This window comes from Chiroxiphia lanceolata, chromosome 13 (assembly GCF_009829145.1).
Source record: "Chiroxiphia lanceolata isolate bChiLan1 chromosome 13, bChiLan1.pri, whole genome shotgun sequence".
NCBI classification, from domain to species: domain Eukaryota; kingdom Metazoa; phylum Chordata; class Aves; order Passeriformes; family Pipridae; genus Chiroxiphia; species Chiroxiphia lanceolata.
Window position 1 is genome coordinate 4,601,413 of NC_045649.1, and position 22,594 is coordinate 4,624,006.

The 22,594-nt window shown below is 42.9% G+C and overlaps 1 long non-coding RNA gene across 6 annotated transcripts in view; it reads right to left on the minus strand.

Annotated features, from left to right (window-relative positions):
- The window catches only part of LOC116793285, a 93,402-nt gene extending 71,305 nt beyond the window's left edge, over positions 1–22,097 (minus strand). For all 6 annotated transcript variants that reach the window (XR_004359434.1, XR_004359431.1, XR_004359429.1 and 3 more), the window contains exon 1: positions 21,908–22,097. This is a non-coding gene — a long non-coding RNA (uncharacterized LOC116793285). The remainder of the gene's footprint in view (positions 1–21,907) is intronic.
- Between the last annotated feature and the right edge of the window lie 497 nt (positions 22,098–22,594).

Genomic DNA, 22,594 nt, shown 5'->3' on the forward strand with positions numbered 1-22,594 from the left:
CAAGTCACTGGGGTCACATTAAGGAATAATGCTCTGCCTGGTTATTTGCTTTATGCTTTAAGTCAGCCAGTCATTACAGATGAAGCCTAACAAAGCCTCCTGCACTGTCCCATGCTCGGGAATTTCATGGCACCAGCTGAGCCCCGGGAACTCTCCTGTCCTGGCAGCCCCAAGGAACAGCCTGGCAGGGCAGCTCTCCTTTCCTTTCAGCTGAGGATGCCTTTGCCAGACTTTACACATCCCTGCCAGTCTGTCAGCATGGAGGAGAACAGCACAGAAATAGGGAAAAGGACTAAAACACATTTCACAGGATAATGTGGGAAGGGAAAGAAGAGAACTTGGGAGGTGCTATGCAAGGTGCCAGCAGAAGTAGTATTTGGAGAAACATCCCATACATTATGTAGTATCATCTGGTCCTAGATTATGTAATTCCACAATATTCTTTTCCACACTCCCTGTTGCTCAGGGCAGATACAGGCAGGGCTGGGTTTGCTTAGAGGAAAAGCCTCCCATGTTATTGCTGAAGGTCAGGAGCACATTTGAAACAATTTCTTTTGAAGCAAATTTGTTCCTCCTTCTGAGTGGGGAACCTTGGCTGCAATGTCTCTGAATACTGAGTAGCTGCACTGGAAGCTGTTCCCTGACCATGGAGTTATGTGCCACACAGCGAGGGCAAAAAACATACCTTGGGTCCCAGGTATCCCAATTTAGGCCACCAGCACTGGTGTAAACTCTCATTCATTTCCTTTGGTACAGTTTATCACCTGTAAAATGGGGATAGTCTTCACATCTCACAGACTATCCTGAAATAAAATGATAATTACAGAACAAACACACAAGAAAGCCTCTGAAGGAATTAATCTTCTGGTCTATGTGGCTGAGTGGGAATGCTGTGGGTAGGTCACCTGAAAAATCAGAGAAGAACAAAATACCAAGTTGCTGAGCATGTTAATGGCAGGAAGTTCACGCACAAATTTCACTCCTGAAATGACTCCCCTGCCAGCAAATCTCACAACGTGCTTTCAGCAATTTGCATAAAACACTTCCAGAAGGGACACCTCTCACCATTAGGCTCAGCTGACACTTAAACCTACAATAAACTGGAAACCAGCAATCAAAGTTTCAGGTTTTTGATGGAGGCGTGCACATCCTAAAATTCATTTCTTTTCTGAGCACGGCTGCAGAGTGTTTCACACAGCAGATCTTCCTCAACGACACCACTTTTCTCATCAGAGTTTATTTCCCTGTAACTCTCTCTCTGCTCCACGAGGAGCAAGAAGTGCAGATGAATTCTGGCTGTTGCAGAGAAGAAATTATCCATGAAGCAACACTAAAACCTCCAAAAATAACTTGCTCCTTCTGAACTCTGACTATAAGTACTTCAGAAAACACACACACAGACTCCTGGAGAACCATGTGTTTATTACTGGAAGCTGTGGCTTCCTCACAGTGTCTTTGTACACGGGTGTTATCGGCATCTGCAAGAACAGTTTTCGGGGCTGCTGAAAGGAGGAGGAAGAAGCACAATGTGGAACAGAAAAAGGATGTGCACTGCTTATTACATTAAAAACCAGCTGTGGATGGATGCATCCATGTGCAGGGATTGCTGCAGCAAAGCTGCAACCACAGATGAAATTCAACTGATTTTTTTCAGCCTCCACAGTCCTCAGATAACACAAGAGTTTTACTTCCCCTTTCTGACGTGTCCTAAAGCTTCCTGGATTCCGAGCTCATGGTCTTCTCAGCAGAATTTAGGATGAACCCAAAGCCTCTTGTTACACCCAGCTGCCCTTCATCAGACCTACCCGGAGGCACCAGTGTTCAAAGAGATCTACTGCAGGGACTCTGAGCTGTTTGCAGCATTTACAAGATCACAAAGTCAGCTCAGTTTACATGTTTCCCTTAATTCTTTATGTCTTACTTCAGAATGTGAGAGCTGGGGTAGATAAGAATGACTTTACAGAAGACTTGGGCTGGTTTGGGGGTAACCACAGTACTTTGTCACGACATTTTTATACAAGGAAAGCCAAAGCCAAAGAACATAATATAAAAAAAACCTCACTAATCCAATTTCTTGTTTCTAACTGACCTGTAGAAAACAATATCAGATTTTTACCAGTCTGTATCATCTGCCAAAAATAACACTACTCTCTCCTCTTATCAATCAAGCACATCAACACTCAATATCCTCTTATAGGTGTGAGTGAACCCAGCAGGAAGCTGAGAACACAACAATTTCCCAAACCAGGTTTCTCAGGTTTAAATCCAACCCCTGCTGCCAGCTCAGACTTGTGTCATTCTCCCAGCCCGAATGAAGCTCAAAGGCAGTGCTTGGATTGGCTCTTCCTCCTCTCAAACTGCTCAAATAACATTTATCTGGCTCTTTTTTTTTTTAACGTAGATATTTGCAAGTCATTTTTGCAAGCAAGATAAAAATAAATATTCGTGGCATCAAATATTGTAAGGAAAATTCTTCCAAACAACATCCCCAAGTTGCACATTATATACCAGGATCTACTAAAATCTATGGAGCTGTGAGAATTTCCATCCATGGAGAATCCTGCTCATTATATAATTCTACTAAAATATTTTTTCCCTTGGTCACGTAACAAATATCAAATCTAGGATGCTTTAATTTGGAAGGTCCTCTAGTGTGCACTACACTGCAGAAGGTATTGAACCCTCTGACAAACAAAGCAGCCAAATGAAATAGTGTCACTAATTTGAGAATGTGCAGCTGATTTTTATCACATTTCAATAATGTTTCTAATCTCCCATCATAAAATATAAACCAGCTCTCTGAAAGGCTAAATAACCAACTTCAGCTGCTATGATCTGCACAAAGACTCTGCTTTAATAAAAGATATTTGCTTCCATAATTTTTAATACATCATTGTATGCTGTGCTAGATAATAATTTATCCAAGTTTTAATTTCCAAGCTGTGTGCTGTTGACATTTAACAGTATTTTCTGGAAAAGAAAACCAAGAACGGAAAAATGACAACAAAGAGAATGGTGAAGACAAAGATCTAAGAAAATCTTTCTGTCAATTTTTTTACCTGCCTTAAGTATGTTTTATGTTGGGTGTACTGAACTCCTGCAATGACAGGAGTTCAGATTAATTAATTATCTTATTATTTTCATCATAATAACATTTATAACAGACAAGCTGCTCCAGAGCTTCCCTGAGCTCCTGGTGGGATGGTTCAGCACTGTGGAGAGACCCAGCACTCACTCATAGCCAGGTTTCCTCCAAAACTCCAGTGGCAGGGCTGGAGAAGAGAAATAAGAGCTCACACTTTGTTATAATTTCATCTTTTCTGTTGAAACAATGTCATGGGTTTTTAATCAATGTCTTCTTAAGACTCAAGGTGACCAGACTGGCAATACCATAAAACAACTTCTGCCACCAGCTCCTCTCTGCTTTATCTTATTACAGATCCTTGACCAAGAGATGGGAACAGAAGGTAGATGAGGCTATTAATTCCCGAAGAAACAAGTCATTTAACTGAAGGGGGAAAAAGGAAATAAAGAGCAGTATATTCTCCAAATCTTCTGGCAAATCAAAGATCTCTGCCAATCCTTTAACCCACAGGATGTTCGAGTGCATTTTTCTGAGACATATCACAGCAAAACTTCCCTGTGCTCTGTATTCCAATAAACTAAAATACTGTAGCTGCCAAACAGGAAAAGATAAGAAATAATAAGAAGTGAACATGTAGAGCTTTCTAAACCCAATGGACACCCAAGGGCTCTGCAGGCAGCCACCTCATTCACTGGATCCTTAGTCCAGCACTGCAGAGAGGAAGGGAGGCTGTGGACAAACACCCACCTTGGGAACAGCTGTTCCCAAAAGGTTTGTCCCCAGCTGTTCATCACCACCAGTGCAGAGGTTACTGCCCCTCACAGCAGCTCCCAGCTCTTCACTTGAACTGGCACCAAAACCCCTTCAGAGCAAAGCAACCGGCTCAGCACAGACCTGCCCCTGGATGCTGCCAGAGGAATTCAGTGCAAGGAGAGCATCCCCTGCCCTTCCCCCTCCACCCCACTCCTCCTCTCCCTCGTGCAAGAAACAGCACTTAACTGACCCCTTCAGGCATCACAGGATGCTAAACAGACAAATAATGATTTTTTTATTGAACAAGGGAGAAAAGGGGGGAAGGGAGAAAGCAGGAAGGCCTTCTCCAGCTGCAATCCTGGTGTCTCCAGAGTTACAGTAACCAGGAAGCCACAGCTTTATCTTTAGTACACAAATGGGAGAAGGAAGGGTAATTTATCCCACCTGAGGAGAAATATTATATTTCCTCTTCAACAGATAAAACACAGAATGGGCCAGAAAAGAGGAGGCTAAGTGTACTGCAAGACAGCTCTAAACTATCTCAGGGCTTCCTCTCTTTTAAGATCAAGATCTCCTATTCTTCCCATGACAAGAAAATCTTTTACTATGCAACCATTTAGAAAGACTATTCAAATTGTTTTACTTTCCATTTTTCAAACCTGAAACACCAGAATGAATAATTAGAAGACTGTTCACCCTTGGTATTAGTTTTAGGGCCCCCTAGGGCAAGCTGTTTAATTCTTGTCTTCCAGGCTAAAAACTATTTTTCCTTCTGGAGAAGCAGCTCAGAGAATGGCATCAGTTTGATCAAGAAAGATTTGAAATATAGAATAAAAAGAATCCTTCATTATGGGCAGATGCTAGGAATCTCTTCCCCCCACCTCTTTTTCCTGTCTTTCAGGAAGACAAATCACCAGGAGTTTAGACATATAAAAAATAACAGCAGCATCAATTTTGAAGCAATGTGTATTTCAGCAGACAGCACATCAGTCAGTTTGGTTTATAGAACCTGAGAAATGATGTTTTAACTTTTACTATTGCTTCTGTCACTGTAGAAAAGATGTAGTTTCCCTGCTTTGGAGTACAACAGATAATACTGTCATATTCAAAATTATACTTATTGCTTACGCATATAATAACTACAACGTTTGTCCTGCATTTAATTTTATGTCTGTGTTCCAGTGTTTGCTTGGTTAAAAGGAAAAGACAGACAGAAAAAACAGTGCCTGTGTGCTCTGGATGTAAGTGCATTCCTTAATGTGCAGTGTCTAATTTGTGGGAAGAAAACCAAACAAAAGGTAGAGCTGCTGTGTATTTTAGGAAAGGCAATTCAAAAGCCTCATAATATTAACCTAAAAGCTAATTACACCTTAGCTATGGCAAGTGCATTTTTGCAACACAATGGCAACAAGCTCAGACCAAAACTTTCTGAGCTCTTCACTTTCTCCTGCCACTGCATAAATAACTTTTATGAAGTGGTGATGGTCTTTTTTAATATAACTAACATGTTTTAATGCATTCTGGGTAAATCTCGCAGTGAGTCACAACCAGAATTGCTTAACTCTATGTCTTAACTCCCAGTATACCATTCCAAAACCATTATTTCACTCTTCCTCTTTGAAAGCTGGCTAACAAATAAAATGTTTTAAGTGCCAAAACATTAACATTAAGCCAGAAATGCATTTTTCAGCCAGTCAAACAATGGAAAACCTGGAAAGAACACATACAAGTAGCATTGCAGCAGGATCAATAACATCCAGAGGACAAGAGGAGAACAGATCCCTGAGGGTCAGTCTGCTTGAGCTCCCTGACAATCAGCAAGGTGTAGGTACAACCTCTATCCCTGGCAGTTGAGGCACTTCACAAATAACAACATATTCTTTGGTCCTGATGGAAGGAACCACTTTAAACAACACTCACTCCCCAAAAAATCCCTGCTGCAGACAACCTTGCAAATTATTGCTGTTGTTCCATGTGTTTGAAAAAAGACAGTAAACACTCATGGTTTCACGTGCTTCCTTATCCCTTTGCCTCAGCTGCTTTATTGTGGGCTCTTCACAGCAGAAGCTGGAGGGGGGTGTCTTTCAATGCTCTAATGAAAAGTGCTAAACCAAATATGGCTTTGAGCACTGCTTTATTTTCAAAACAATAAAAGTCTACTTCATCCAAACACTGCTTGCTTGGTCACGAAAAAAAGCACTGTCTAGAATCTCCTCCTTTTCCGCTTCTTTGCTGTAACATTAGTAAACCTTTCACTGGGTTCAGCCCTAAAAGGTATTGGACTCAAAAAGGATTCCTAATAAGCCTTCCTGAAGATGCCACTCTTCCCTGCACTCTCTGATTTTCTGCTGCTGACTCTTCCTTGCTTTGCCCACTCCCAGTTTCCTGGTGTGTGACGTGTCCTGTGCGCATTTCCTCCTCTACCCCGAGTTCTTCAAAGCTGCTGCTGTTTGCACCAGAGCAAGTGCAGTGCTCAGGATCAACTCACAGAGCAGGGAAGGAAACAAGGAAAAACAAAGGAAGACAATCTGACTCAGACTGGCTGTGAACAGACAACAGTCAGAGGTTCCAGTGAGCAGCAGCATTCCCGGTCCTGGCCCTGCCAGCAGCGTGTCCTGCTGTCCTACAGAACAGATCAGACCCTTCTCCCGCTGCCAGAAATCCCTCCCTGTCCTCCCGCTGCCTGGCTGGCCCTGATCTGACATTTTAACTCTAAACCTCTCAAATTTTGCACTACTGTCCCAAAGAACGGGCAGCTATAGAGACCAGCAGAGAAAAAGAGCCTGGGCTAAATGGTTAAAAGGAGAAAAAACAGTGTGAGTGCCTGTTTCCTCATTCTGAGATGCTTTTCCTGCTTCTCCAGGATTATGGGCTACATTTTTTGTACGTGTGAACCAACACAGGCTACATCTGCTTACACAGGGCTGGCATCACAAACCCTGTAACCACACAAATCTCTAGGAGGGATTTGCACCCTTCAACTCTTTGTCAGTGCCTCCATCTCCTCAGACACGCTCAGTAAGCACTGCCCCAAATGCTTCAACCAAACCTGACAAACTACAAGAAAAAGCTGTGGAAGAGTTCTCTAATCTGACAGAAATAGGTTGCAGGGATGAAAATGGCCACCTGTCCACAAACTACTGGAAACCACAGACAGAACATCTTTGCCAGATTCAGCTGAAGTCTGCACCCATCTCTACCTCCTCATCAACGTCCATCAGGATTGTACCCTCCAGCAAAGCTGGATTCACACTCCAGCTAGAATTTCTTGGGGAATGTTCACACAGCTTCTGCTGCAATACAGAAACCTCTGGCAGAGATAAGTTCCTGGGAGCAGCAGACTCTGCCAGCAAAATGAGCTTCAGTTTATGGCCCAAGAACCTCTGAAGTGGATGAAATGATGTAAAAGCAGAAACAGTTGTTCTGTGGATCTGGAATTACAGAGCTGCTGATGTGACCAGGATGTGGGACAGTGTACCAGGCAACGCAGAGCAGAGGTGGAGGTAAGAAGCAACCCTCTTGGCCCTTCATTCCACTACAGGGAAGCAATTGTGGAAGCAACTTCTTTGATTTAGTGCCATCCTACCTGTACTTTGCACAGGTACAAACTGCTGAACAACAAATTAACAAAGGCCTTTAACCTCAGCCTGAGCAAGAGCTGCTGGAGCCACATCTCAGTGCCATTCTCTGTCCTTTCTTGAAACTGTCTCCCCAGAAAAGCAGCTCCTGTGCCCCAAAACCTGCCTGAAGTACCTAAATCAGCATTTACTCTCCTGATTGAACAGTTATAAGAAGAAAAGGTATCTTCAGGACAGTTTTAGATATGGAAACATGCTAACCACTGGCAGTAAGAAAAATCATAAAGCTCTTGAAGAATAATACAGACTTTCCAGGCAAGGAAAGAAGCAACAACAGCTACAGCAGTGAATGCTGAGAAGCCTCTGCTGTCATTTCAAATGTTGTGTTATTTTAATACAATCTTGCTTTTATTTTCACACAGAATCCAGCCCCCTTCCTGCACTGGTAATTTTATGCCTTCTAGAATGCAGAGAAACACTCAACATTGTGATGAGCACGAGCCCCTCTCCAAAGAACTGGTGATGACATGATATTGTCAGCACCACTTTTAATATCCATTCAGCTGGAATGCTGAGCAGGCCAGGGGACCTTCCCCACAGACGTACAGAAATAAAAGGCCTCTGTTTGCTCCTGTAACAAAACCAACCCATGCATTAAAAGGAGATTCAAAGCAAAAGGAAACTGTACTTCAGAAAAGCCAATGCCAATGGAGAATCAGGTACATTGTTCCAAGATCAGGCAGCCTTTTGTGTGAGCTGACAGAAGATGCTGCTGTGTCCGAGTCCCTCTGACTCACATCCTTTGTATATTTTCCATACAGACGAGCCCCTGCTCTCCAGCCCCACTGCCTTTCACATGAATTCACAGGAATCTGATGACACAGGGAAGTTTGCAGCTGGTTTTGGTGGTAAAGTCCCTCCCAGAACATCCACATGCACGTGCTCCTCAGTGCTGAGCACAGCGACCCTCCCCCCAAAATTCAACCGAAAAGCTGCATGGAAAACAGTCCTGTAGACTCACTCTAGTTAAATTCATAATATTTAAGTGCACAGAGCTCTCTCCTTTTTTTTTCTTTTTAAGGCTAGAAAATGAGGTTATTGTGGACAGCTCAGGTACCTTGTAGATGCTTCTGTGGGGTTTGCACTACCAATTAACTCTCCCAAGTAATGAGGTACAATCCCCCTGAGAATGCCTGCTTCATCTGTGATATATTCCCCACAGGAATGTGGAAATCAAGCAGCCAAGGTTCAGATTAATGAGATTTTGGTGGGGTTTTTTTAATATTTTTTGAGAAGCTACAGGAATAAAAATTTGACATGGGAGCCCTTCTACTGTTTTCCTCTCTGGGACAAATGCTATATAATCAGTGCAGAGTTTTAACACAAAGAAAGGCAACAATATTTTTTAATCAGTGCCCACATAAAGCTATGTCTATTAAAAAGTTCAGCCAATTTCTGCAGAAAACAATGAAGACAAATGACTGTTGTGAATTAGTTTAGGGCTAGTATAAGGTGGCTCAGTTTCTCACATATTATAGATAGTGAATTTTATAATTTATTCTGGCTTTTATTCACTGCCACTGTAATAAAAAAAAACCAACAATCTGGCAGCAATATAAGTGGTTTCCCATCAACATGAATAGTGTCAGTGTGTGGACCTCTATCTGTTTTCACTTGAGCTCAAGTAAATCAGAAGTTAACCACTTAAATGTGAATTACACTGATACAAGTTTAAGAAGGAAGGAATCAGACCCAGACATTGATTCTGCACGACCTTTGCTAATGAAACCAGCTCTGCCATTGTTTACGAGCTCACTGAATGCTCTCACAATCACTTGGATACAACAAACAGCTCTTGCAGATGGCTGACTGCTAAAGAGGAGGGAAAAAAAAGAGGTGTATAATGGCCACATTAAAAGGCTTTGATAACAACACACCAACTTCATAAACTTGTGTCCTGCAGGAACACAAGTGAACATTCAGCCGGCCACAAGCAACAAAGGAAAATGTGGATGACTTCACCAGCCCCCGAGTCTGCTGTGCCCTGATCCAACAGCATGATTCAAAACTGAAATCCAGGAAATTTGTCAACAAGCATTTCCTCAGCTCAGAAGAATCCCCAACTGTTGTGGCTTTTACTCTGCACCCAACTGGGTGTCACCCAGACACTGAAGGGGAGGACACGGAGTAGACCAGCCCTGTGTTCTATCAATTCCAAATCAATCAAAGCAGTCACTGAGCTGAGCCTGTGTCAGGTTTAGCTCCCAACAGGGACAGGAACAGACCCCTGGCATCACACTCAAGCAGCTTCATCCCTTCCTCCTGCACAGAGACCTTCCAGGCTTGTTCAAGCACAGGAGTCCCAGAGGGGTCCTGAGAAGGGAGACCCTTTGGTGGCTGTGGAAAGATGTTCTTCAGCAGTGGGAGGTACATGGAGAACCAAGAACACCATTAGATGAATATTCATTATTCAAAGCAGGATTAAGAAGTAAATGGTGGTTTGAGGATGTAATTTATGAGAGAGAATGACACAATCCCGTACCATTTAAAGAGCACCTTCTCAAACTGCCCCCGTACTTTCACACCCACACTTTTTCCTTTCCCCTAAATGTTGAAGAGCTGGGGAAGAGGCCTCATGCACAAAAACTGCATATGGATCCCTACCCGTTTTTTCATATATTTGTGAAAAAAATCTGAGCTCTGGAATCCACAGAAAAAAAATTGCACACAGAACAAATGACTTCAAGGCACATTTTGCTCCTCTAACCAATGAGTAAAGTCATACATGGAGCAACATTTTAGTTTTCTGATCTGGAATCTTCTCACAGAAATACAAAGCTAGTTTTCAATACCAGTAAGGGTATTTCATACACAGCTTTACTGACTTAACATTTTATCAATGAATTCAATCATTTTTCAGTAATTAACGTGCTGAAATGTTATTTCTAAAAACTTCTGATTTCAATCTTACAAACTGCAACATAACCTAAGATCTTTATTCTAGTTCCATCCTTTCAAAAATCTACTTTTTGGCAGGTGTTCAAGGCAGCAAGTGTTTCTATAAACTGCAAGTGCAAATATGTCTCACAGAATGCGCTGCAAACAGAGGACTGAGGAGGCATTTAAGAAAACACAACTGAACAAAGCAGTGACCTGGATTACAGGAGTAATTTTGTTTTATACACCAGTATTTAATAACAGGTTCTTTCTGGCCAAAACTCTATTCTTTCAGAGCATTCTGCTGGGTAATATAACAGGGAATTGTCTTCTTACTCTCAATTTTCTGGCTTTTAAGGGTCTCAGTCTAACAGAATATTTAAGGATTTAAAAAAAAAGTTAAAACAGAGAAGTGAAGAAAGAAACCAAATTAAAGCACATGAAGTCGCTCAAAGCTCTCTACCCATGGCTGGCAATCCCCATTTTATAGATATGAGATGAAACACAAGGAAATGCAATTAGACTCCCTAAACTCACATCCCAAGTCAAGAGGACAGTCAGGAACAGAATCCTGTTTCTACCTCCTGGCCTAAGCACCAAGCTACAGTTCTTAGAAATGGGAAAGAATATTCCCCAAAAGCCTGTGCCTATAAAAGGCAGGGTGGGAGAGAGCAGTGTCACTGAGGTAAGTCCTTGTTTGTGGGGATTACTGCCTGTCTCCAATACCCCAGTGACCACCTTGTCTGCACCCATAATTAGGGCAAGCCCCTCAGTAACTGCAGGAGGTCATGTTTTTCTCTCAAGCAGCAGTAAATTACCATGCTTGTTATCACTGTCTACACAGATTCCCTCAAAAATTTGATTATCTCCAGGGCATCCTTCGCTATTTTGTCATTTTCAGTATCACTCTCACTACAGTAGGAAAAAAGGCCAAAAAAATTCAGCATTTAGGGTTTGAGAAACAAAGATATTAATGCATTAAGGGGGGAAAAAGGAGTGAAAGAAGCACATCATCCTGGAATCGCCAATTTTCTGTATCCTTTGAGGATTAGATTCAAGCTTATAATTTCTGTGAGCAATTATCTAAATAGAAATGCTCTAATTGCACTAGGATTGTGTTTTCTCTGGAGTGTTATTTCTTTCAAGTATCCTGCTGTTTATTTATATTCAGCTAAATAAAAGGTGTGCTGAGTTACCCAGCGATTTACACCACGGTGGGGACGTTACCAGTGGCACCCAGGAGATTGCTGGGGTAGCACAGAAAACCCTCCAGGCTCTTCTAACTTCCTAGAACTAAGCCCATACCAGTCTCTGCCTTATAAACTCACTGTTTAATAAAGAAAACAAAGCAACTCTTCCTGGATGATTGCCAGTGAGCTGCTCTGTTGCCTCTGGAATCACTGCCAGCTCGGGGAGAAGTAGGGAAAAAATCAGGTATGATGCACAACTACCCAAGGAAAACAGCTCAGCCAGCTTGGAATTCCATGTGTCTGGAAGCAGCAAACACGTCAGAGGAGAGGCAAAACACAGGCACACACATTGTTCCCTCAGCAGGGACAGCAGGTTACACTGATCATTCCAACGTGCCTCAATGGCTGCCATAATCAATACTAGATATTGATTAGATCCACTGAGAAAGGAGGTTTCAATGGCTGCATAATCAATACTGGATATTGATTAGATCCACTGAGAAAGGAGGTTTCAATGGCTGCATAATCAATATTAGATATTGATTAGATCCACTGAGAAAGGATGTCTCAATGGCTGCATAATCAATATTGGATCCACTGAGAAAGGGAACAGCACTAAGACAAACAGCCAAGGCATGAAAGACCCAACACTTATGAGAGATTCATACCCAGAAAAACAAGACGGTTGGAAGGGTTGGAAGATTGGAAGGGTGGGAAGGTTGGAAGGGCTGGAAGGCTGGAAGGTTAGAAGGGTTAGAAGGGTTGGGAGGCTGGAAGGGTTGGAAGGTTGGAAGGGTTGGAAGGTTAGAAGGGTGGGAAGGTTGGAAGAGCTGGAAGGCTGGAAAATTGGAAGGGTTGGAAGGTTGGAAGGGTTAGAAGGTTTGGAAGGGTTGAGAGGCTGGAAGGTTGGAAGGGTTGGAAAGTCGGAAGGGTTGGAAGGTTGGAAGGGTTGGAAATTTGGGAAGTCAGAAGGGTTGTCATTACACACCTTATGCACCATTGCACAGGAAAAGCTCTGTCTGTCCTAGAGGTCAATAAACCTGTGAGATGTGCACACATTTGAGGGGAATGCAAAAACTCTCCTGCACAGGGAGTTGTGGAGATTGTCTAAAAAGGGCTCCTAGTCCTCCTTCTCCAGAATTCCAGCAAAGTCTCAGAAGGAAGAGCAGTGAGGGGAACATTGGAGTTTGTTGCATTTGAAAACCAAAATGGATCACGTTCCTCTAGAAAATCTTAGTGGCAACATCCCGAGGGGTTTGTAATTCTTACAGGGTCAGGCAAGCTTCCTGTCAGAGGAAGTTTCCTGTTGCACATATTAGTATCAAAAGCTACTTATTATCTCAATTTGGGTTTATTTGTGTTTATACACAGAAACGGAGAAACAGAAAAAGCAGATAGGGCCAAACCTAAGAGAGTTTAGAAAAGGATAAAATTCAGGAGAATGCATGAGAATTATAGTTTAGGGGCACCAAGTATCAGGTCAGGAATAATTCCCTAAATGAAATATCACTGCTTTTTCCAAATTCCAATCAAGAATAACCACCTCATGTTAACAGCAAAGGAACAAGGAATAGCATGTTCCTCCTTTTCCTAATGTGCCATTGTTAACGGAGAACACGACAGGAGGAGTAAGTGAGGAGGATCTTTATCTGCTTTCATTCTGTTTCTGTGTAGAATAAATTAATTTTAACCATTTGCAAACAGGGCAACAACTTTTAGAATCATGGTTGTGTTCTTACTTCAAACCAAACAAAGCATGACAAATAGGATTTTGTGTACAACCCTAATTTTTGTACCAAATTTTACCACGCAGAACGTGCACAGAGCACTTGTTGATGAGCCACAGGCATCTGTGACACAGGTCCCAGGAATAAAACACAAAAATATGCTAACTAGCAACTAAACCCATACCAGCCAATACATTCCCATCCCTGTCAGGGACTGAAAAACATACATTTCAGAAACACACCTACTTAAAGCTAATTTTCTACGCTGCCGTGAACATCCCCATCAGAGAAACAATATCTCCTGCCTGTCCTTTAACAATGAGGAAGATGACTGTGAGGAAAATAAACATGATAATTTCTTGTCCAAAGCTGTCACTCAGATTGATGGAGCAACTGAGTTTTAACACAGCTGAATTAAAGGAGACACATACCTGGTAATTTTAGTGCTTTTCTCCATTTCTCCAGCCGAAGGGAGAAACCTTTAGAGCCTGGGACATCCAACAGCAGGACAGACAAGTCCTGCTTATGCATAAGCAAAGCAGGAATTAGTGTCAAAAAAATGCTCTGCAGAAACAGCAGATTCAGAACTGCTCTTGAGAGAAAAACTCCTACTTAACTAACTGGAAGTTTTTGTACTGTAGTGGCTTCAACCAAATCTGTGACTGTCATGTGTTCTGGGACATCTGACTGTTGGCAATCAATCTGGTATTTGAATTTTTACAAAACTATTCGAGGAAGAGGCACTATGTTGAAGGCTCTCAGTATCCAAGATATTTAATGGTATCAACTCTGGATTCTGAAGCCACTGTTTGTATCTTAAATTCTGCTTCATCTCTGCTCCGTTACTTCCACCTCAGTGGAAGGCAGTTACATATTGTTTTCCATGTCCTTACTGGGTGCAGTAGCACTGTATTTCTATTTATTATCAGTGCAGTATCCTCTCCCCACACAAGCTCTTCTGGCTGCTTCAATGCTGCTGACTTTCTCAAATATATTCTTTGAACTGTGCTCCCAATTTCCTGTGCATAAGACCCTCTTCTCTGAAGATGTCTCCTAAGATAGCCTTCTCTTTCTCATACATATTCAAACATCAAATGGAATTTATATGTCTCCCGTATCTCAGTAATTTTTTGCACACTAATAAAAAAAATCAAGACATTTAAATCACAAAATGCAGCAGTGTTCCAGTCATAATTCTCACATATACCAGAAAAAAGCTGCCTTCCTGCTGGAATTTCCCCTGGAGTTTGATTTGATAATGCTGCTGATACAACCCAACAGAGAGGCACTGGGGACCTTGTTCACCAGGAACAAACCCAATCTGTTCAGTGTCCAAGGAACAGACAAGCCTGAACAGCTCCAGCACCATCAGAAATTATTCATCACCTACACCCATAAACATTCCCTGCTTATGGAGAATATTTTCAATTCCATTTAGAGCACCAGTGGTCTTAAAGAACCAAAGATCCAGGGATGGGAAACTGTTTTCACCTGTTTCTTCATTACTGGTCATGCCCTTCCATGCAGAGCAGGCAGAATGTGTGTGTGCAAAAGCAAGCAGTGTATTCCCATTTTATTGTCACATTTTATGCTCTAGAGCAATGGTAGCTTTTTATTTAACTGAAAGAAAATATTTAAAGCCATCACTACCTCCATGAACTGTTCTTCTTTAACATAAATAAAGGGAATTACCATGCTGTCTTGTGAATCCCAGGTTTTCCACACTACTTTTCTCCTGTTTTAAACCAGTCTCTAAGTGAAGATGTTTAATTGCAAATGCAGATGTAGCTCTACTGAGTTGGCACTTCAAGGCTCTAGAAACAAGGAAAGCATCAGCTTTGGAAACTTTACCAGTTTGGAACTGTTTACAAAGTTTATGAAAAAAAAGGCCAAAAAGAGATATTGAAATGAAATACACAAAAATAAGTGCAAGGCCATACTAAATAAATGTGCTGTGTTCCACAAAGCCAAGGATCAAATAGGTTAGCATTAAACAAGGGAGGGTGGAAAAAATACTTGAGGAAAACAGAAGAACAATGGCATTATTTAGCATATTTCTGTTTGGGTCAGATCCAGCTGATTGCTTTGGAAAGGACTCTGCTCAAAGTGAAAGGTGAATGGAGGAAGGGAGTTCAGGAAAGAGGTGGGTGTTTGTCTTTAAAATAAATTATTGGGAGAATGCAACGAGTACTGAATGTATTAACTTGCACTGAACACTCCAAATATCTTAAAAAATACTGTAGCAGCATCTTCATTGCCTTGATTGTTATTAAGTAGAGGGCAAACAAATGCTTCTTTGTAGAAACAGAATTTGGAGCTCTGCCAGGAATGGTCACATCTAACACACATTATTTATGACTGTATAAAGTACAATAATGTTAGTCATTTAATGAATAGCTGGAGGATGTCTGTTACAAGACGTGAAAGGATCATAACTTGTTCAAGGTAAAGAAGGCTAAAAATGGGAATTTCTTCACTCAGGAAGGTGTTGTGAGTCTCCACCTCAGCTCTACAGAAATGCAGTTTCCAGCTCAGCTGTCAAGGTATCACTGCTGACCTTTATAAACTCAAGGCCTAACATTGTCTTCTCTTTATCTCTTACAAACCCCCTTTGATATCTTTGACATCCCAAGTTAACCATCTCTCACTAAAACTTCAGTTTAGCACAGTTTATACTCCTCCTCTCTGCCCTTCTTCTCACAGTTCATTCAATCTCCTCTTCCTCCTCCTCCCTTCACACCCTGTGGACATTTTCCAAGGGGCTCCTCTCATCCCACCACTTTTTCCCATTTTCTATTTTTACCCTTCTATTGACCTCATTCCCACATGTGGTCTCTCCTCAGGCAGGGACCTACAACCCTCAAATACTCCACTTTTGCATATCTGTACCCTGCCACCTTTCTCTGGGCTTGCAGACGCTGCAATAGTAAATATAACAATAGAATTCCACCTTTATCCCACCTGATCTCCTTCCAATCACCACCTTCCTCTCCAAAAGGAATCTTTCACCCAAGTAGAGATGAAGGTTCTGAGACAGAGCAGTAATATAGATATTCTTTCCTTTGTTTACACCTCACTGATTTTCATCTTATATCAGTTACTCTGCATATTAAAGAAGGGGAAAAAAGAGCTGTCTGAGAAGGAGGAAATCTCTTTGGATCTATATTCAAACAAGGAGATGAAACAGGACACAAAGAAACAACAGCTTTTTGTTGTCCTTCAGAAGATAACTGAGATTTCGTGGAATGCAGAGCTATTTGTTCATGGAATCTAATTACATAAAGTGTTCTGTACCTCTGCCACCAAATGCCACCAGTACAGGGCTGTTGCTTGTTTTCTTTTTAAATTGTGGGGTTAGATTCTTTTAGCTCTTTTAAAGCAGCTCCCCATTTTCCTAAAGAGCTGCTGTTTCCAGCCATCAGACTTTGATACCTCTGCTACAGGAACATGACGGTGCCTGGCCAGCCACTTGCTCAATTTATTCACTTTTCAGCACCACGGATCACACACACCGTGCAAAAATGTCTCTCCAGCATCATCATGGCTCTTAAAAACTCAAAACTTTGCCACACAATGACAAGGTCTCCATATTACCAGAATTGCTTTCCCTCCTCCTCCGCCCCCACCCAGCTCCTCATCAGTCTCCAGCATGACTCAACCCCGTTGCAAAGCAGGAGGTTTACAAGTCATTTCATTTCTTTCAAGCGAGATACATCATATGGAGGAAATAAATAAAATGGTTTTCACAAAAGTTATTTTCAGTGCCTGGTCCCTGGCGGATAATTGGGTCTATGTGGTTTCATGAGCTGCTCCTAACTGGGGATTTTTCCCCACCAGTTTTGGCTTAGCCAGGCAGAAATCCCCGTTTTGAAGCTCCTCTGTGATGGCAGCAGGACCTGGCCCAGGAGCACGTCAGCATTTCCTTCTCACTCTGACAAATGTATCTTGGAACTATTCCTGTTCCAGTTCCTGCCTTATCTCCAAGACTGTGGGCAGGGTAAAAACTGCCTTTGCACAAATGCATTTTTCCTAAGGTCCTGTGTGCTGAGGGCCATCTTTTACTTGCCAAAACCCCAGACTGCAGCTCCGCTCGGAGGTTTTCAACACATTTTTAACTATTTCACTCCCAAACTGCAGGCAGTTTATTGGCCAGCCACGAAATGTTTGTGCTCATGCTCTTCTTTGTCTCCCTCTCACCGGCCTGTCTTAAAATTTACACAAAACAAAAGGGGGGGGGGGGGGGAAGAAAATTACTGTCATGTATCATCCTAAGGAAAATAAAGTTAGTGTGTCTTATTTGCAGTAGTCATGAGGGATTAGAAGCAGAAGCAAACATTTATCTGGATCAACTGATATATCGTTATGATTGCAGCTTCTTCCCCCCTCCAGAGTTCCATGGTGGTAAAATTTTGAGGATGAATTATGCCAAGTTTTGAGTATCCCCTGTTAGCTGCTACTTGCCCTCACTTCCAGTCCAATTGCTTGAACTGACTGCTGTCAGCACTGGGCAGAATTAAGAGCCCTCCTGGAAAAGCATCCCCAAACCTACAAAAATAACTGCAAAAGAACCAAATGGGGCAGGTGTGAAAAAAGAGCAAAGAGGGCTAACACAGGAGAGATGGTTCATTGAACTGAAGGGGGCCAGGTAGTAGCTGAATTTTCAGTATTATAAATAGGACATTATGTAGCTGAACTAAAAATAGGAGTTTTATTTTTACTTGATGTTCCTTGCTGCTGGCTGCTGACCTAGAGAAAGAGGACTCAGAAAGGAGAATTAAACAATTCCCCACAACCATGCAAAACAAAACCACCAGCCTGGCTCCAGTGCCTATTTGCAAGCTAAGAAGAATACAATTTCTTTTAAACCAATTTCAAAAGATGTCTAACTGAAAGAGCTCCCTAATGCTGCTACGAAAAGAATGCAATAGAATACAATTTCTGCAGAAAACCCAGTGCAATTACAAATTCCCTGTCTACATAACTTGATATAACAGAAAATGGCTGGTGTATCTCCTCTGATTCCTTCACCCACTCTGGGTGTGTGCAACTGCTCTCCACGCTGGAAGCACTCTCTGCTCAAGGGTAACAACACATTATCATTCCAGGACTGGCTTTCAAGGCAAGATTGAGGGGTCCAGCAAAGGTCTGGAAGAAAATGTGATGTCAATTTGCCACCTGCCAACGGTCTCAGGGCAGCACCTTCTGTTCTTCCCTTTCCTGAGGACCAATTTGACACTTAAACAGAGAATCTGAATTTAGCTACAGTAAAATGGCAGCTTTGCTGGCCAGCTGCTGAGGTGGTTGTTCATACTTTGTTTCATTTTAAAAAGGAAAAAAAAAAAATAGCACAAGCCTAAACCACTGAATCTGGATTCAAGTTTCAAGCTCACACATTCTAATTCTCAGGACAAAAGAGACTTGAAACCGTGGGTTTGGTTCTGCTTACAAAGATAAGAGGAAGTTGTAAAATAAAACCAGATCTGAATCTGAATTTAAGTTCACAGATGTTTAAGTCCATGGCATTTTGGGCGGGGGGGGGGGGGTGCATCACTAAAATCTAAGGGTCTTGATAGACTTGAGGTTTCCCTGGGCTATTTTTGGCTGTATCTGCTAAATCCTGGATCTTTGCAAGATACCACAGACCCCAAGGGGTTGTGCTCAAGTATTTATCCATCATCACTTTTGCAGGAAGCTGAACTGAAGATGAGAATATGGTGATTTGACTTTGAAGAGTCAGCCATAATGACTTAAAAGATTTTATGGCAACAACAAAAATAACTTGCATCACTTGTCATTACCTCACTGAAATAAAGGTATTTATTATAAGAAATTGTTTATACTTATTTATGGAAAAATACTTAGCATCTGTGTAATCTGCATGCAAATCTTCCAGTCAGTCATTCTTTCTCATGGGCTGAAAAATAGCAAATTCCTTATTTGCTGTATTTGTACACCATTCACATCCTTCACTATATTAGTGATCTGATTTGTTTGGGAATGGCAAGACTCAGAACATAATTCTGCACTTAGCTTAAATAATTCTAAAATGCAGGTTAGCACAGAAACAGATGATAATTCCAAACTTCTTGCTGCTGCTAAGCTATTTTAGCTTCTCTCGCTGTCAAAGCCAAGTCAAACACACCTAAATTAAAATGCCTATTTGCAGTGTCTCAAAAGACAACAGAAAGATTAATGTATTTTGTTTTCTCTCCCGATTTTTGGTAATACTTTTTCACTTTTCATATGTTGGATCAAAATCCCCAAATAGAAGTAAACGCCCTCACTAAGCTGCAGGGTTGTATTACTGCTGGGTTTTGATACAGCAGGGAGAGGAGAGAAAAACAAGAACCATAACCCTTCCATATTGGAAAAGCTGGCTAAATTGACCACTTCCTTTCTTTTGTTGTACAACTTTTTACACATTTACACATAAATAAATAAATAAATAAATACACATACCCCACCACTTCAAATGTAGCTTTGGATGCTATGAGTAATTTCAACAAACCTACACTGGTGCCTTTACTTTTTCCCATTCCCCTTCCTTAATAACAGAAAAGAATTGCTGGGCAACCTCTGAAACCCTCCTGGCAGCACATGGAAGGGACACAACAACCAAGGAAAGGACACAGCCAGCCCCAGGTGGACCTGACCTGCATTTGCCTGGTGTGACCCACATCTCTTAAGTCCCACTTTTGGTGTAAGGGCACGAGGAAACTTCAACTCAGCAGGACCACAATGCACTGACACTGATCTGTTGATCCATGGCCACGAACAATGCCAGCCCCAACAAGCTACAGAGTCACAATGATTAATGTCCCAAGTTCTTCCCCAGACATTCAACCTATTAAAACAGAGATATTTTCATATGGACAAGGTTCTTGCAGCTCAAAGGGAAAATTCTAATTTCCCTTACAGATGCCTTCCCTTTCTGCCTCCCCAGCATAACATGTAGGACACAACTTCTGTATGCAGTATCTTCTAACAGATGGTAAGATCTAACAAACAACTAGAGACAACATTGCAACATCTCCAGTGAGCACTGGACACTGGAACTGGTTTCCACTTGATGCACCACTCCCTGCAGCAATAATGCAACTTCCCAACCAGGAGATTTAGTTCCACTGCTTCATTTTCACCCTCCCCTGGAGCACAGCCCCAGCACAGAGACAGAAGCCCAGCCCCAAAAAATTCAAGGGAGAATGTTTAGCTGTTGTTATGACCAGCTCATTTAAGAGGCTCCATTTTGAATACCAAGCAGGTCCAGAGGAAAGTTTTAGGTTTCCACGTCAGTGCCCCATTTTAGCCCTCACACCATCTACTCTTGGCCATCCTGCAAACAGAACCAACAGCAGCACAGCTGCAGCACAGCCAGGGCAAACTGGCTTCCTGAAGAAACTTCTGGTATTTACATCTTTTCCTCACACCAAATGTCGTAACTCTAACCAGCCTCTTCTATTTTCCTAGTTAAAACAAACAAACCCTCTTATCACTAAAAACATCTCAAATCCAATTCTCCACAGCCATTCCCTCTGTGACAGGGAAGAGCCAACAGGTTTTGGATTGTTTGCTGCCACACACCACACACTTGTACATCCACCTAAATGAAACCACTGCGGACCAATTATGAGGGTTCTGTTATTCCATTTGGACTTACTCATTTGGGGATTTGATTTTTGATTTGTTTTCCTCTGAGGTTTTTTGGAAGCACTAGTGGGATGGAGTTTAAATTAAATTGGGACCATCAGCATCCCAAAGACAACTATTCAGTAGCACACATTTAATATTGATTTAATATGATTATGTGGGCTGTTTGTAACCGCAGCTGTCTAACTAATGCCACTTAGACACAAAGCACTTCATATATTCATTACCAAGAATGTTAGAATATGAACCAAACCAAAACACAGCTACATAATCCACACAAATATTTAGCTCTGAAAGCTACAGGAAAGTTTAAGAATTAAAGCTGGAATTGTCAATTGACATAGACAGCTGAGGTGGATTGTTCCGTGAATTGCACACATGGTCTAAGTGCCACTGAATAAATAATTACAATACTATAAAATATCCCAAGCAAGTGACAACCACTATGCCACCCAGAATGAATCACTAAAAAAACCAAACTGCAACAATGCCAGTTGTCTTTGAGGATGACCTTATATTCCTGGCTTCTTCCAGAGCCAGGTGCAGTTCCAATATCATGCTGAACTCTGGAAAACAGGAATGCCTGTATTAGGGCACAAACATTGCTGTTTCCAAAACACCTGTTATAACTAACAATCCAGGGGGCTGGAAAACAGGGAGGTATAGACTTCTAATCCTACCAAACACAGGATTATTGGGAAGGTCAGTGCCAGTCTCTGCTGGGGTTTGTGACCAGGGCCCTGCTCGGGACACAGCAAAGTCCAACCACGTTTGCTTATTTCAACAGCACTGTTTGGAGCGCAACATCCACTTGACGTAAATAAATAAAAAACACGGTGGGTGGTAAATAAAATAGGATTGTGCAAGAGAATTTGGCATCAACGAGCTATCAAGAGCATCCATATGAGTATGTCAGGGCACGGGGGAGTGGTCTATGAGAACTCTTGGCCACGAGTGAAGAGCGTGGGTGTCGCTTTATGTGTGTTTTACCTGAGGCAGAGACCGCGGTAGGGCCGCGCGGCGTTCAGGGGCGGTGGCACCTGGCCAGCACCCAGCACGCTGCTCTGAGGAGGGCCGAGGCCATTCCCTGGCACAGCACTATCACCTGGGGACAGCACCGGCTCCTGGCACAGCACCATGGGCTGGCACAGCCCACACACCGAGCTGCGGGGCCAGCACCACGCGGGCACCGCCAACATGGCGGCGCGGCCTCACAGCCCCGCCCGCGCGCCGGGGAGGCCACCGCCCCCCGCACAGCGCGGCCGCTGGGCGGCGCCAACGGGGCGCGGGACGAGGCGTGAGGGGAGCGGGCTGAGGGGAGCGGGCTGAGGGATAAGGAGGGCGGGATGAGGGGAGCGGGGTGAGGGATGAGGGGAGGACTGGTCGGACCGGGCCCGCAGAGCCTGGCGGCATTCCCGGCGGCTGCCAGGCGGCGAGTGGAGCCGGCGCTGCCGGCCGCGCTGATCCCGCAGCGCTGGCGGCTCGCCCCGGAGCGGCCCCGGGAGGCAGCTCCGTGCCCGCCGCCGTCCCGGTCTGGGCAGGGTCACGTCCGGTGTCTGTTGGCTGGCAGGTCTGCCAGGGCTCGGGAAGAACACTGAAACATTCCCAGTGTTCTTCCTGGCAGGCTGTAAGGAAGGGTTTTCCAGCCGCAGTCAGCGCTGGCATCGTGGCACGGCC